This window comes from Episyrphus balteatus, chromosome 2, assembly GCF_945859705.1.
Source record: "Episyrphus balteatus chromosome 2, idEpiBalt1.1, whole genome shotgun sequence".
NCBI classification, from domain to species: Eukaryota; Metazoa; Arthropoda; class Insecta; order Diptera; family Syrphidae; genus Episyrphus; species Episyrphus balteatus.
Window position 1 is genome coordinate 70,331,337 of NC_079135.1, and position 14,490 is coordinate 70,345,826.

General features: G+C 27.0%; 1 long non-coding RNA gene across 1 annotated transcript; it reads left to right on the forward strand.

The window, feature by feature from the left end:
* Positions 1–8,480: 8,480 nt before the first annotated feature.
* On the forward strand, positions 8,481–13,277 carry LOC129911540 (uncharacterized). Its single transcript, XR_008771654.1, has 5 exons — positions 8,481–8,590; positions 8,696–8,776; positions 8,837–8,986; positions 9,069–9,215; positions 12,649–13,277. It is a non-coding gene; the product is annotated as an uncharacterized LOC129911540 (long non-coding RNA).
* The last annotated feature ends 1,213 nt before the right edge of the window (positions 13,278–14,490 follow it).

The following is a 14,490-nucleotide window of genomic DNA, read 5'->3' on the forward strand; positions in this document are numbered from 1 at the left end:
AATTTTGGGGGTAACTCAGTATTAAGCTTCACAATATTTATATAGAAAAAGTGTTAAGTGCAAAAATGCATTTCATCCGTTGGTAAAGAACATGAATATTTTTACCTTCATAGAGGTTGTAAACCGACTTAAAAAAAATCATTTCACAGTTGTAGATTTAGATGTAATTACTGTTACTGGTAGGTACCTTTTATTTTCATAAAAGCAGAGGATTACTCTCGAAGCGAGTTTGATTTTTTTTTTATTTCGAATAGGTAGTTAAAAATTTATTTTGTTTGTTAAAAAAAAGTAAATCACGACCTGATTGAATGAAAAGCCTTGAGGTCATAAGCTGTAAGAAAGGCAGTAAATGAAAAGGACTGTGAAGTTTAAATGAGCCTGCGAAAAAAAAACATCAACATGTAAACAAATGTAAGCAATTTGTACGAGATTTTAAAGGTTTGAATCAAGATATTGTAACCACAAATGCTTATTGTTGTCATATTAGGTACATAGGTACTAGGTATGTTTGAAAAAAAAACTGAGTCAAAATATAGTGTTTTTATAAAAAAAAATTTGGTCAAAGGGAGTTTTTTCGAAGAGATAATAAAATGTGCCAATGATTCATTTACTTTTTGTTTCGATGACAAATTGAACGTTTATACCTACTATCTAGGTACTTAGGTAAGTTCTTAGACGTTATACACGGTTCATTGGCTTTTTGGGACCAATTACTGTCTATTTGCAAAAAACACCCTTTCACACTCAATTTTTTTTTATACTTACTAAAACTCTTTAGTATTGCTATACAAGGTTTTTACCAAATTTCATTAGGGTAGCCCATCAATTTTGTTTTCACTACAAAAAAAAAACACCCTTTTTACCTATTATTATAGGAACTATAGTTTATTGTTTCCAATCTGAAAAGTACCATAATTGCTGAATTTCAATAGAATACCACTATTATATTACTCATTTTTTCAAATAAACCCACATTTTCTCTAGACCTAAAAAAACACCCTATTACATGAAAAAAAAATGTATAGACTTACTTTATTCGGAATTTCCATGAGAAAATGAATTAGTTAGGATACCTACCATTTAAAAAAAATCACCCTTTCACTCAAGATAATTTTTTAGATAGACTGTATAATTTCATAGTTCTTAAAATATCAAACAAAACAAAACCAAGTTTAAATAAATTGCACGACTGGGGTCGCACGTACTTGCTCTTATGCTTAAAGTAACTATAATGTTAAAGCTTTTTATTCAAGAAATTTAAAATTCGATATTTTGAAGAAATTTCATAGGTAGTATAAAAAAATTAAATCTGTTTTTATAATTAATAAAACTCCGTTTTAAAATATCTTAAAAAAAAAAACAAATATGCCATTTTATTTCTCGTATAAAAAGGTATTTTTAGAAAAAAAATTTCGAAAATTGTAGGAGCCGTTTTTTAAAAAAATAATTTTTTATATATAAAATTTTTTTAACATTTTTCAAAAAAAAAGTTGGTATGCCATTTTGAAGAAATAATTAATTTACACATAAAAACTAAATTTCAAAATTTTTCATTGATCCGTTTTCAAAAAATTGATTTTTCAAAAAAAAATTTTGAAATATTTTTTAAAAAACCAAAAATGGGTTTTTTGAAAATTTTCTAAAATTTTAATATTATCTTTACTTACACACTTTTGTATAAAAATTTTCATTTAAATCGGGTTAATTTTGTACGAGATATTCAGAAACGAAAAAAACCGTTCTATGACAGGTACCGTTAATAACGGTACAAAAAATATTTTTTTTATTTATAAAGTTGGCCCTTATGTGTAGTATTACACACAAAAATTTTAATCAAAATCGTTAGAGCCGTTTTTGAAAAAAATTAACTTTTCTATTTCCGTTATATGGCAGGTACCGTTAGTTTTGGTCATAAAAAAAAAATTTCAATTTCCCCTCTAGGGAATCACCAAAAACTGCTAACTACCAAGTTTGAAGAAAATCACTTCACTCGTTTAGGCTGCAGCTCCAGATAGAGACAGACGGACAGACAGACAGACAGACAGACAGACAGACAGACAGACAGAATTGCCGGACCCACTTTTTTGGCATTCTCCATCATCGTAATGTCATGTAAAATTGTTATCTCGAGTTCGATTTTTTTTACGAATCCTAAACTTGCCCTATAGTACCTATATCGCAAGTAAAAATAAAGAAAATTTATGTTAGCTGTTATGCCACCCATCTTTTTATAATGAAATTTATTTTTCTCATAGTCTAACTAACGATTTAAAAATCAGGGCTTAAAATACTTACTTTCTTACTGTTTCCCTTAAGGTATGCAACGATTTTTATCGTAAAGTAAAGAAAAAAAAACTTTCATACTAATATCAACATTTAAAATCCACATGAAATTAAGAAAGACCCTACGAGCTATATCTATGTGCATACACTGAAAAAAAAATTGTACATAAAATTTATGAACGGCTTTCATTAACTTGAAATTAATGTACGGTTCACGGAATTAATGCACCATCCCTTAATTCAATGAACGATTCATTAAAAATAAAATTATGAACCTATGAACGTTCATTAATCTCGTTCATTAAAATCCGTTTTTGTCTGAAATTTTTTTTATGAACGGCTATTCATTGAATTAATGAACCTGTACATTAAGACAATGAATACCATTCATTAAAATCTATGAACGTTCATTAATTCAATGAATAGCCGTTCATAAAAAAATCTGTTCATTATCCCAATGAACCTGTTCGTTAAAACAATGAACGCCATTCATTAAAATCTATGAACCATTCATTAATTTAATGAACAGCCGTTCATAAATATCCGAGACACTTTTTGATAAAAGATAAATATCCGATACACGAACCTGTTCGTTAAAACAATGAACGCCATTCATTAAAATCAATGAACCATTCATTAATTCAATGAACAGCCGTTCATAAATATCCTATACACGAACCTGTTATCCGATACACTTTTTGATAAAAGATTCTATGAACCTGTTCGTTAAAACAATGAACGCCATTCATTAAAATCAATGAACCATTCATTAATTCAATGAACAGCCGTTCATAAATATCCGATACACGAACCTGTTATCCGATACACTTTTTTGATAAAAGATTCTATGAACCTGTTCGTTAAAACAATGAACGCCATTCATTAAAATCTATGAACCATTCATTAATTCAATGAACAGCCGTTCATAAATATCCGAGAAAATTTTTGATAAAAGATTCTATGAACCTGTTCGTTAAAACAATGAACGCCATTCATTAAAATCTATGAACCATTCATTAATTCAATGAACAGCCGTTCATAAATATCCGAGAAAATTTTTGATAAAAGATTCTATGAACCTGTTCGTTAAAACAATGAACGCCATTCATTAGAATCAATACACATTCACTAATTCAATGTTTGTGAGATGTTTTATTTTGCAAAAGTCGCTATTACTTCTAAACGAAAGCGAAAATCAAAAAAACTTATTTAATAAATTCTGTCGGAAATTAAAAAATCTACACCTTTTATATCTGACAATTTTTCAAAAAAAGCAAAAATAGAAAAGATATGACGAAAAAAGTAAAAATTTCATGTCTTTTTGTTTGAGAGATGTTTTTTTCACAAAAGTCGCTATAACTTCTAAACGAAAGCGAAAATCAAAAAAACTTATTTAATAAATTCTGTCGGAAATTAAAAAATCTACAACTTTTATATCTGACAATTTTTCAAAAAAAGCAAAAATAAAAAAGTTATGACGAAAAAAGTAAAAATTTCATGTCTTTTTGTTTGAGAGATGTTTTTTTTTCACAAAAGTCGCTATAACTTCTAAACGAAAGCGAAAATCAAAAAAACTTATTTAATATATTCTGTCGGAAATTAAAAAATCTACAACTTTTATATCTGACAATTTTTCAAAAAAAGCAAAAATAAAAAAGTTATGACGAAAAAAGTAAAAATTTCATGTCTTTGTTTGAGAGATGTTTTTTTTTTTCACAAAAGTCGCTATAACTTCTAAACGAAAGCGAAAATCAAAAAAACTTATTTAATATATTCTGTCGGAAATTAAAAAATCTACAACTTTTATATCTGACAATTTTTCAAAAAAAGCAAAAATAAAAAAGTTATGACGAAAAAAGTAAAAATTTCATGTCTTTTTGTTTGAGAGATGTTTTTTTTTTCACAAAAGTCGCTATAACTTCTAAACGAAAGCGAAAATCAAAAAAACTTATTTAATAAATTCTGTCGGAAATTAAAAAATCTACAACTTTTATATCTGACAATTTTTCAAAAAAAGCAAAAATAAAAAAGTTATGACGAAAAAAGTAAAAATTTCATGTCTTTGAGAGATGTTTTTTTTTCACAAAAGTCGCTATAACTTCTAAACGAAAGCGAAAATCAAAAAAACTTATTTAATATATTCTGTCGGAAATTAAAAAATCTACAACTTTTATATCTGACAATTTTTCAAAAAAAGCAAAAATAAAAAAGTTATGACGAAAAAAGTAAAAATTTCATGTCTTTGTTTGAGAGATGTTTTTTTTTTACAAAAGTCGCTATAACTTCTAAACGAAAGCGAAAATCAAAAAAACTTATTTAATATATTCTGTCGGAAATTAAAAAATCTACAACTTTTATATCTGACAATTTTTCAAAAAAAGCAAAAATAAAAAAGTTATGACGAAAAAAGTAAAAATTTCATGTCTTTTTGTTTGAGAGATGTTTTTTTTTTCACAAAAGTCGCTATAACTTCTAAACGAAAGCGAAAATCAAAAAAACTTATTTAATAAATTCTGTCGGAAATTAAAAAATCTACAACTTTTATATCTGACAATTTTTCAAAAAAAGCAAAAATAAAAAAGTTATGACGAAAAAAGTAAAAATTTCATGTCTTTGAGAGATGTTTTTTTTTCACAAAAGTCGCTATAACTTCTAAACGAAAGCGAAAATCAAAAAAACTTATTTAATATATTCTGTCGGAAATTAAAAAATCTACAACTTTTATATCTGACAATTTTTCAAAAAAAGCAAAAATAAAAAAGTTATGACGAAAAAAGTAAAAATTTCATGTCTTTTTGTTTGAGAGATGTTTTTTTTTTCACAAAAGTCGCTATAACTTCTAAACGAAAGCGAAAATCAAAAAAACTTATTTAATAAATTCTGTCGGAAATTAAAAAATCTACAACTTTTATATCTGACAATTTTTCAAAAAAAGCAAAAATAAAAAAGTTATGACGAAAAAAGTAAAAATTTCATGTCTTTTTGTTTGAGAGATGTTTTTTTTTTCACAAAAGTCGCTATAACTTCTAAACGAAAGCGAAAATCAAAAAAACTTATTTAATAAATTCTGTCGGAAATTAAAAAATCTACAACTTTTATATCTGACAATTTTTCAAAAAAAGCAAAAATAAAAAAGTTATGACGAAAAAAGTAAAAATTTCATGTCTTTGAGAGATGTTTTTTTTTCACAAAAGACGCTATAACTTCTAAACGAAAGCGAAAATCAAAAAAACTTATTTAATATATTCTGTCGGAAATTAAAAAATCTACAACTTTTATATCTGACAATTTTTCAAAAAAAGCAAAAATAAAAAAGTTATGACGAAAAAAGTAAAAATTTCATGTCTTTTTGTTTGAGAGATGTTTTTTTTTTCACAAAAGTCGCTATAACTTCTAAACGAAAGCGAAAATCAAAAAAACTTATTTAATAAATTCTGTCAGAAATTAAAAAATCTACAACTTTTATATCTGACAATTTTTCAAAAAAAGCAAAAATAAAAAAGTTATGACGAAAAAAGTAAAAATTTCATGTCTGAGAGATGTTTTTTTTTCACAAAAGTCGCTATAACTTCTAAACGAAAGCGAAAATCAAAAAAACTTATTTAATATATTCTGTCGGAAATTAAAAAATCTACAACTTTTATATCTGACAATTTTTCAAAAAAAGCAAAAATAAAAAAGTTATGACGAAAAAAGTAAAAATTTCATGTCTTTGTTTGAGAGATGTTTTTTTTTTACAAAAGTCGCTATAACTTCTAAACGAAAGCGAAAATCAAAAAAACTTATTTAATATATTCTGTCGGAAATTAAAAAATCTACAACTTTTATATCTGACAATTTTTCAAAAAAAGCAAAAATAAAAAAGTTATGACGAAAAAAGTAAAAATTTCATGTCTTTTTGTTTGAGAGATGTTTTTTTTTTCACAAAAGTCGCTATAACTTCTAAACGAAAGCGAAAATCAAAAAAACTTATTTAATAAATTCTGTCGGAAATTAAAAAATCTACAACTTTTATATCTGACAATTTTTCAAAAACAGCAAAAATAAAAAAGTTATGACGAAAAAAGTAAAAATTTCATGTCTTTGAGAGATGTTTTTTTTTCACAAAAGTCGCTATAACTTCTAAACGAAAGCGAAAATCAAAAAAACTTATTTAATATATTCTGTCGGAAATTAAAAAATCTACAACTTTTATATCTGACAATTTTTCAAAAAAAGCAAAAATAAAAAAGTTATGACGAAAAAAGTAAAAATTTCATGTCTTTTTGTTTGAGAGATGTTTTTTTTCACAAAAGTCGCTATAACTTCTAAACGAAAGCGAAAATCAAAAAAACTTATTTAATATATTCTGTCGGAAATTAAAAAAACTACATCTTTTATATCTGACAATTTTTCAAAAAAAGCTAAAATAAAAAAGTTATGACGAAAAAAGTAAAAATTTCATGTCTTTTTGTTTGCGAGATAGAAAATAGAAAAGATATGACGAAAAAAGAAAAAAATTCATGTCTTTTTGTTTGCGAGATGTTTTATTTCACAAAAGTCGCTACAACTTCTAAACGAAAGCGAAAATCAAAAAAACTTATTTAATAAATTCTGTCGGAAATTAAAAAATCTACAACTTTTATATTTGACAATTTTTCAAAAAAAGCAAAAATAAAAGAGTTATGACGAAAAAAGTAAAAATTTCATGTCTTTTTGTTTGAGAGATGTTTTTTTTCACAAAAGTCGCTATAACTTCTAAACGAAAGCGAAAATCAAAAAAACTTATTTAATAAATTCTGTCGGAAATTAAAAAATCTACATCTTTTATATATGACAATTTTTCAAAAAAAGCAAAAATAGAAAAGATATGACGAAAAAAGTAAAAATTTCATGTCTTTTTGTTTGAGAGATAGAAAATAGAAAAGATATGACGAAAAAAGAAAAAAATTCATGTCTTTTTGTTTGCGAGATGTTTTATTTCACAAAAGTCGCTACAACTTCTAAACGAAAGCGAAAATCAAAAAAACTTATTTAATAAATTCTGTCGGAAATTAAAAAATCTACATCTTTTATATATGACAATTTTTCAAAAAAAGCAAAAATAGAAAAGATATGACGAAAATAAAATAAATCTTTTTTTCTTCTTTTTAAAAAGGCGCCAAAACTTAATAAACCATTCATTATTTTAATGAACCATTCATTATTTCAATTATTCGTTAAGATTCATATTTAACGAATACATTTACTGTCGAAGTGAGCGTGTTCATGAATTTAATGAACGTGTTCATAGATTTAATGAACGTGTTCATTGATTTAATGAACCGTTCATAAATTCAATGTATAGTTAATCAAAACTTAACGAAGGGCAACTTGCATGTTTCAGTAATCACACTTTTAAAAAGTGTATCAAATTATGGACAAGGTTTTCATATCATTTAAAGAATACATTTATTGTGGAAGTGAGCGTGTTCATGAATTTTATGAGTGTGTTCATAGATTTAGGAACGTGTTCATTGATTTAATGAACCGTTCATTAAAATTTACGGAGGGCAACTTGCATGTTGCAGTGATCACACTTTTAAAAAGTGTATCAAATTATGAACAAGATTTTCATATCATTTAACTTTTTACTAAAGTAATAATTTTATTCAGTTTGCAGGTTTCAAAATAACCCTTTTTATGAGTATGAGAATAAAATGTTTTGAGACCACATTTGCCAGGTGTCGAAATATCATTTTTTTTTAACCGAGTTGGGGAATCAAATAAGACGGGGCTTATTACCTTGTGTATTTTTTTGTGTTTGTACATATTGAGTAGTTTTGTGTTTTGTTCTCATTTTCAAAGTTTTCTTGCTCACACAAACATTTATCTCGGTTGAACAACCGTTCGTATCAATGTGAACAGTAGTTAACGACACAAGGAGATGTAAATGTTGTTGAATGTGAAAACCCCTTTAGTACTTATTTTTTGGTGTCGTTTCATCTGTTTGTGCTTTCAACATGAAAGAAAATTTTAAGTTATTTTTTTTTACTGTGATTGTCAATATTCTTACAATATCTATGATATTCGATTTTTGAAAACATATATTTACAAGATATTACCTTTTGTGTATTAACTGTGCTCTTTGCACATAGTTCACACTTAAATTTTAAAGAACGCGTAAAATAAAGTGGGAACACTACTTGTTGATACGTAGAACGAAAGAATTTCTTTCGTTAAATGATGTAGCCGGCGTCCCCAAGCCAACCCAAGCCATTCAGTTACAGTGTGAATGTCTGATCGATAAGAGGAGCTATTCAGCGGAGAGCTGAAGCAAAAATAAAAAGTAAGTATTTCATTAGATTACGTAGTATTTATTATTTAAAAGCATTTATTTATTAAAAGGACACATTTATTTTGTTAAATAATTTGTTTTTTATCATATATATAGGAGATTTGTTCGATTTCCCATTTGCCGCCGCCCGCCCGTCGCCTGCTGCCATCACGTCGTTTCATGCATCAAAAATTTAAGGTAAGTGTTTTCATCCCTAAAATGTGTTATAATTGTATTAATATATTTATATATATTTAGTGCTCTTCTTACACCACGTTGCCACCACCACGCTGCCGCCACATATTGTCTGCCTCCGGTGTCGTTGTCGTCATTTGCCACACCACGTTCCTTCCAGCCACCACGTTGTTCCCGCCAGCCACCACCATCATCACGCTAAAATAATTCCTGGTATGTATCTACTTTTTTATAATTTTTATTGATCATTTTATCTTATAAATATATACGTATGTATTAATATATTTATATGTAGTGCCATCACGTTGCCACCACCACGCTGCCGCCACATCCGCCACATTATTGTCTGCCTCCGCTGTCGTCGTCATTTGCCACACCACGTTCTATCCAGCCACCACGTTGCTCCCGCCAGCCGCCACCAATCTTGCTAAAATAATTCCTGGTATGTACCTACTTTTTATGATTTATATTATATATATATCGATACCTTCCCAGAAGAATGTATTTAACCCTTTGCTCCCGGAAAAAAATACAAATATCTTGAAAAAAAGTTTTGATATTTTCTAATTACACACTAATATGAAAAAATAATGATTGTACTAGTAATAACATTGTATAAGGAATGTTTTGAGCTGAGAGTACAAAAGGAGAAGTCCATTTTTTATTAAAAAAAAACTAACAAAGTAATTAATACGTGGTTTCATGCTGAAACCACTAGGAAGCAAAGGGTTAAACGACATTCTCAAAATTTGTATAAACTTAAAACAAACTTGCTGTTCATTTCAAAGAAATAGAACTACAATTACTGCCTAGAATCATTTTTATTAATATTTTAAAATTTGATTGCATTATAATCATTAACACTCTACCGCAAACAGGCCAAAAATTGATTTAGATATTCTAAACTTGAATAAAATTAACTTTTTCAATATGATTTTTCATAAAATATTTAAAAAAAAATCCTAAAAAATTATTTGAACTTCGTTTTTAGCTTATTTTTCTTTTCTGAAAGCAGCGTATGCGGTAGAGTATCAATAAAATTTGAATAGAATGACTTTTTTAGCCACTTTTAAGCGTTGGTTTTGATCATTTATAGAGTTTGATATCCTAAATTGAGAAAAAATGAAACTAGGATTGCCATCTACAATCATTTTCATTAGTATTTTGAAATAAACTTGCATATTATCATTAACACTCTACCGCAAACAGGCCAAAAAATGATTTAGATATTCTAAACTTGAATAAATTAACTTTTTCAATATGATTTTTCATAAAATATTTAAAAAAAAATCCTAAAAAATTATTTGAACTTCGTTTTTAGCTTATTTTTCTTTTCTGAAAGCAGCGTATGCGGTAGAGTATCAATAAAATTCGAATAGAATGACTTTTTTAGCCACTTTTAAGCGTTGGTTTTGATCATTTATAGAGTTTGATATACTAAATTGAAAAAAAATGAAACTAGGATTGCCATCTACAATCATTTTCATTAGTATTTTGAAATAAACTTGCATATTATCATTAACACTCTACCGCAAACAGGCCAAAAATTGACTTAGAAGTTTTAAACTTGAATAAATTAATTTTTTAATATGAATTTTCATAAAATATCTTAAAAAAATCATAATAAATTATTTGAACTTCGTTTTTAGTTTATTTTCCTCTTCTGATAGCAGCGTATGCGGTAAAGTATCAATAAAATTTGAATAGAATGACTTTTTTAGCCACTTTTAAGCGTTGGTTTTTATCGTTTATAGAGTTTGATATACTAAATTGAGAAAAAATGAAACTAGGATTGCCATCTACAATCATTTTCATTAGTATTTTGAAATAAACTTGCATATTATCATTAACACTCTACCGCAAACAGGCCAAAAAATGATTTAGATATTCTAAACTTGAATAAATTAACTTTTTCAATATGATTTTTCATAAAATATTTAAAAAAAAATCCTAAAAAATTATTTGAACTTCGTTTTTAGCTTATTTTTCTTTTCTGAAAGCAGCGTATGCGGTAGAGTATCAATAAAATTCGAATAGAATGACTTTTTTAGCCACTTTTAAGCGTTGGTTTTGATCATTTATAGAGTTTGATATACTAAATTGAAAAAAAATGAAACTAGGATTGCCATCTACAATTATTTTCATTAGCATTTCGAAATCAACTTGCATATTATCATTAACACTCTTCCGCAAACAGGCCAAAAGTTGATTTAGATGTTTTAAACTTGAATAAATAAACTTTTTCAATATGAATTTTCATAAAATATCTTAAAAAAATCATAATAAATTATTTGAACTTCGTTTTTAGTTTATTTTTCTCTTCTCAAAGCAGCGTGTGCTGTAGAGTATTAATAAAATTTGAATAGAATGACTTTTTATGCACTTTTCAGCGTTGGTTTTTATCGTTTATAGAGTTTGATATACTAAATTGAGAAAAAATGAAACTAGGATTGCCATCTACAATCATTTTCATTAGTATTTTGAAATAAACTTGCATATTATCATTAACACTCTACCGCAAACAGGCCAAAAATTGACTTAGATGTTTTAAACTTGAATAAATTAACTTTTTCAATATGATTTTTCATAAAATATTTAAAAAAAATCCTAATAAATTATTTGAACTTCGGTTTAGTTTATTTTTCTCTTCTGAAAGCAGCGTATGCGGTAGAGTATTAATAAAATTTGAAAAGAATGACTTTTTTAGGCACTTTTAGGACTTTTAGGCACTTTGGGACCTAGAACATTTTTCAATACAAAAAATTTTGTTGGGGATGCCAAAAAAACCTATCTTATTTTGGGACTTAGAATATTTTTTAATGAAAAATTTTTTTTTGGTACTTAGAATATTTTTCAATGTTGGGGACTTAGAATATTTTCGATGCCAAAAAAACTTAACTTAGTTTTGGGACTTAGAACATTTTTCAATACAAAAAATCTTGTTGGGGACTTTTCGATGCCAAAAAAACCTTAACTTATTTTGGGACTTAGAACATTTTTCAATACAAAAAATATTGTTGGGGACTTTTCGATGCCAAAAAAACCTTAACTTATTTTGGGACTTAGAATATTTTTCAATGAAAATTTTTTTTGGGACTTAGAATATTTTTCAATGAAAAAATTTAGTTGGGGACTTAGAAAATTTTCGATGCCAAAAAAACCTATCTTTTTTGGGACTTAGAATATTTTTTAATGAAAATTTTTTTTTTGGGACTTAGAATATTTTTCAATGTTGGGGACTTAGAAAATTTTCGATGCCAAAAAAACTTAACTTAGTTTTGGGACTTAGAACATTTTTCAATACAAAAAATCTTGTTGGGGACTTTTCGATGCCAAAAAAACTTAACTTAGTTTTGGGACTTAGAACATTTTTCAATACAAAAAATCTTGTTGGGGACTTTTCGATGCCAAAAAAACCTTAACTTATTTTGGGACTTGAATATTTTTCAATGAAAATTTTTTTTGGGACTTAGAATATTTTTCAATGAAAAAATTTAGTTGGGGACTTAGAAAATTTTCGATGCCAAAAAAACTTAACATACTATTGGGACTTAGAATTTTTTTCAATGAAAAATTTTTTTTTTGAAAATTTCTCTGTACTGATAACCGTGTCAATAAAAAAAATATACGACAGGTTCTAATCAAAATTAAAACAGCAGATTCATGTGAAAGTTCGTGCTTAGTTTAAATATTTTTAAGTAGAACTTGTAATTATTATTTTTTACTATTCCAAGTGATTAGTAAAAATAAATTTATACTTAAAAATACACTATCATACATTTTAATATAGCTATGTATAAATATATAATTATTGTACCAAATTGTTGTTGAAAGCCTTACTGATTTTGGTATTTCTGTGGTTGGCTTTTTTTCAGACTGTAAAGATGCGGCATTACTTTGGGCTCTGCATGGATACTTTGTACCTTTCCAAAAAGTTATAAAAAAAGACACAGATGGTAGGAAACACGTTATACGACATACCATCAAGGACTCGCAGTATTCATTCGTTTGGATAGGCAACACAATTCAAGCTTAAGAAGACCATATTGCCTTCCTCAACAAAATGGGTGAGAATACCCACCCACCAAATAAAAAATGTATGTATGTACAAATGCTCTAGTTTTGGTAAATGAGATCATAAAATTTCAATTCTTATATTATTTTGATTCAAATTTCCCTTAATTTCACTTTTTATAATTTGTTTCACTTTCTTATCTGAAGATAAATCTACAAAATAATGTAATAAAATTTTTCCTGCCATTCATTTGGTTTATTTGAACAATAAAAGAGTTAATGTAAATATAAATATTTCTTTAATTTAACCTTTAAGATTTCAGAAAGGAGAAGATTAGAGATGAAAAACCGAATGTACAGGTTTGTAAAAATTGAAAACGGCGATTCACATTAATTTTTCTTTCTTTTTCACAGATCTCGACCTAATAAATTTAGAAAGCTAAGCTTCCATGACTAATTTATTTGTCAGTTGATTTTTTTAATTTCTTGACAGGAGATTAAAAATTCTTTGACAAAGAAATAAGACTATACGAAATGTAACTTTTTAAATTTATTGAAAACAGTGCCTACGTTCTATAACGCTTGCATGGAAATAAGTTGTAGAAAAACAATTTGAATCAAAATGAAATTTGTACAAAAAAATTGATTTCATTCGAGTTCACAATGTTTTTCGAGCACTTATGACGGTGCAAGAGTTACGGAACGTAGGCCTGTGTTCATAAAATTAATGAACGCGTTCGTTAAATTAATGAACACGTTCGTAAAATTAATACGAACGTGTTCATTGATTTTACGAACGCGTTCATTAATTTTATGAACGGGTTTTTTTATTTTTATGAACGCGTTCATTAATTTAATGAACGGCGTTCATTAATTCTATGAACGGCGTTCATTAATTTTATGAACGGCGTTCATTAATTTTATGAACGGCGTTCATTAATTTTATGAAAGGCGTTCATTAATTTTATGAACGGCGTTCTTTAATTTTATGAACGGCATTCATTAATTCTATGAATGCGTTCATTAATTCTATGAACGCGTTCATTAATTTTAGGCAGGTTTTTTTTTTATTTTTATGAACGGTTCATTGATTCAATGAATGCGTTCATTAATTTAATGAACGCATTCATTAATTTTATGCACGATTTTTTTTATTTTTATGAACGGTTCATTATTTTAATGAACGTGTTCATTAATTCTATGAACGGATATTTTTATTTTTAAGAACGGTTCATTAGTTCTATGAATCCGTTCATTAATGTAATGAACGCATTTATTTTTTTTTATGAACGTATTCATTAAATCAATGAACACTGTTCATTGTTTTAATGAACGATTCATTAAAATATGTTCGAAATTTCAAGTTCGAAATTTTATGAATGAAATTATGTATGGTTCATAGAATTAATGAACGTTCATTGATTTTAATGAACGGCCGTTCATTATCTTAATGAACAGGATCATTGGACAAATAATAATGAACGATACATTAATAGAATGAATATATTCATTAATTCCATGTACCTTTTTGGTTCAGTGTATGTATGTATATACCTTAGTCATAATATTTTTGACTCGAGAGAACGCAAATCATACTTACCTCAGAGCAGTTCTGAAACCGACTAAAGCACTAAAGAAAGAAACATTTCAGGGTGTAGGCGTGTAGGTATTGCTGATTTGGATAGTGTATTTTCATCAAAGTA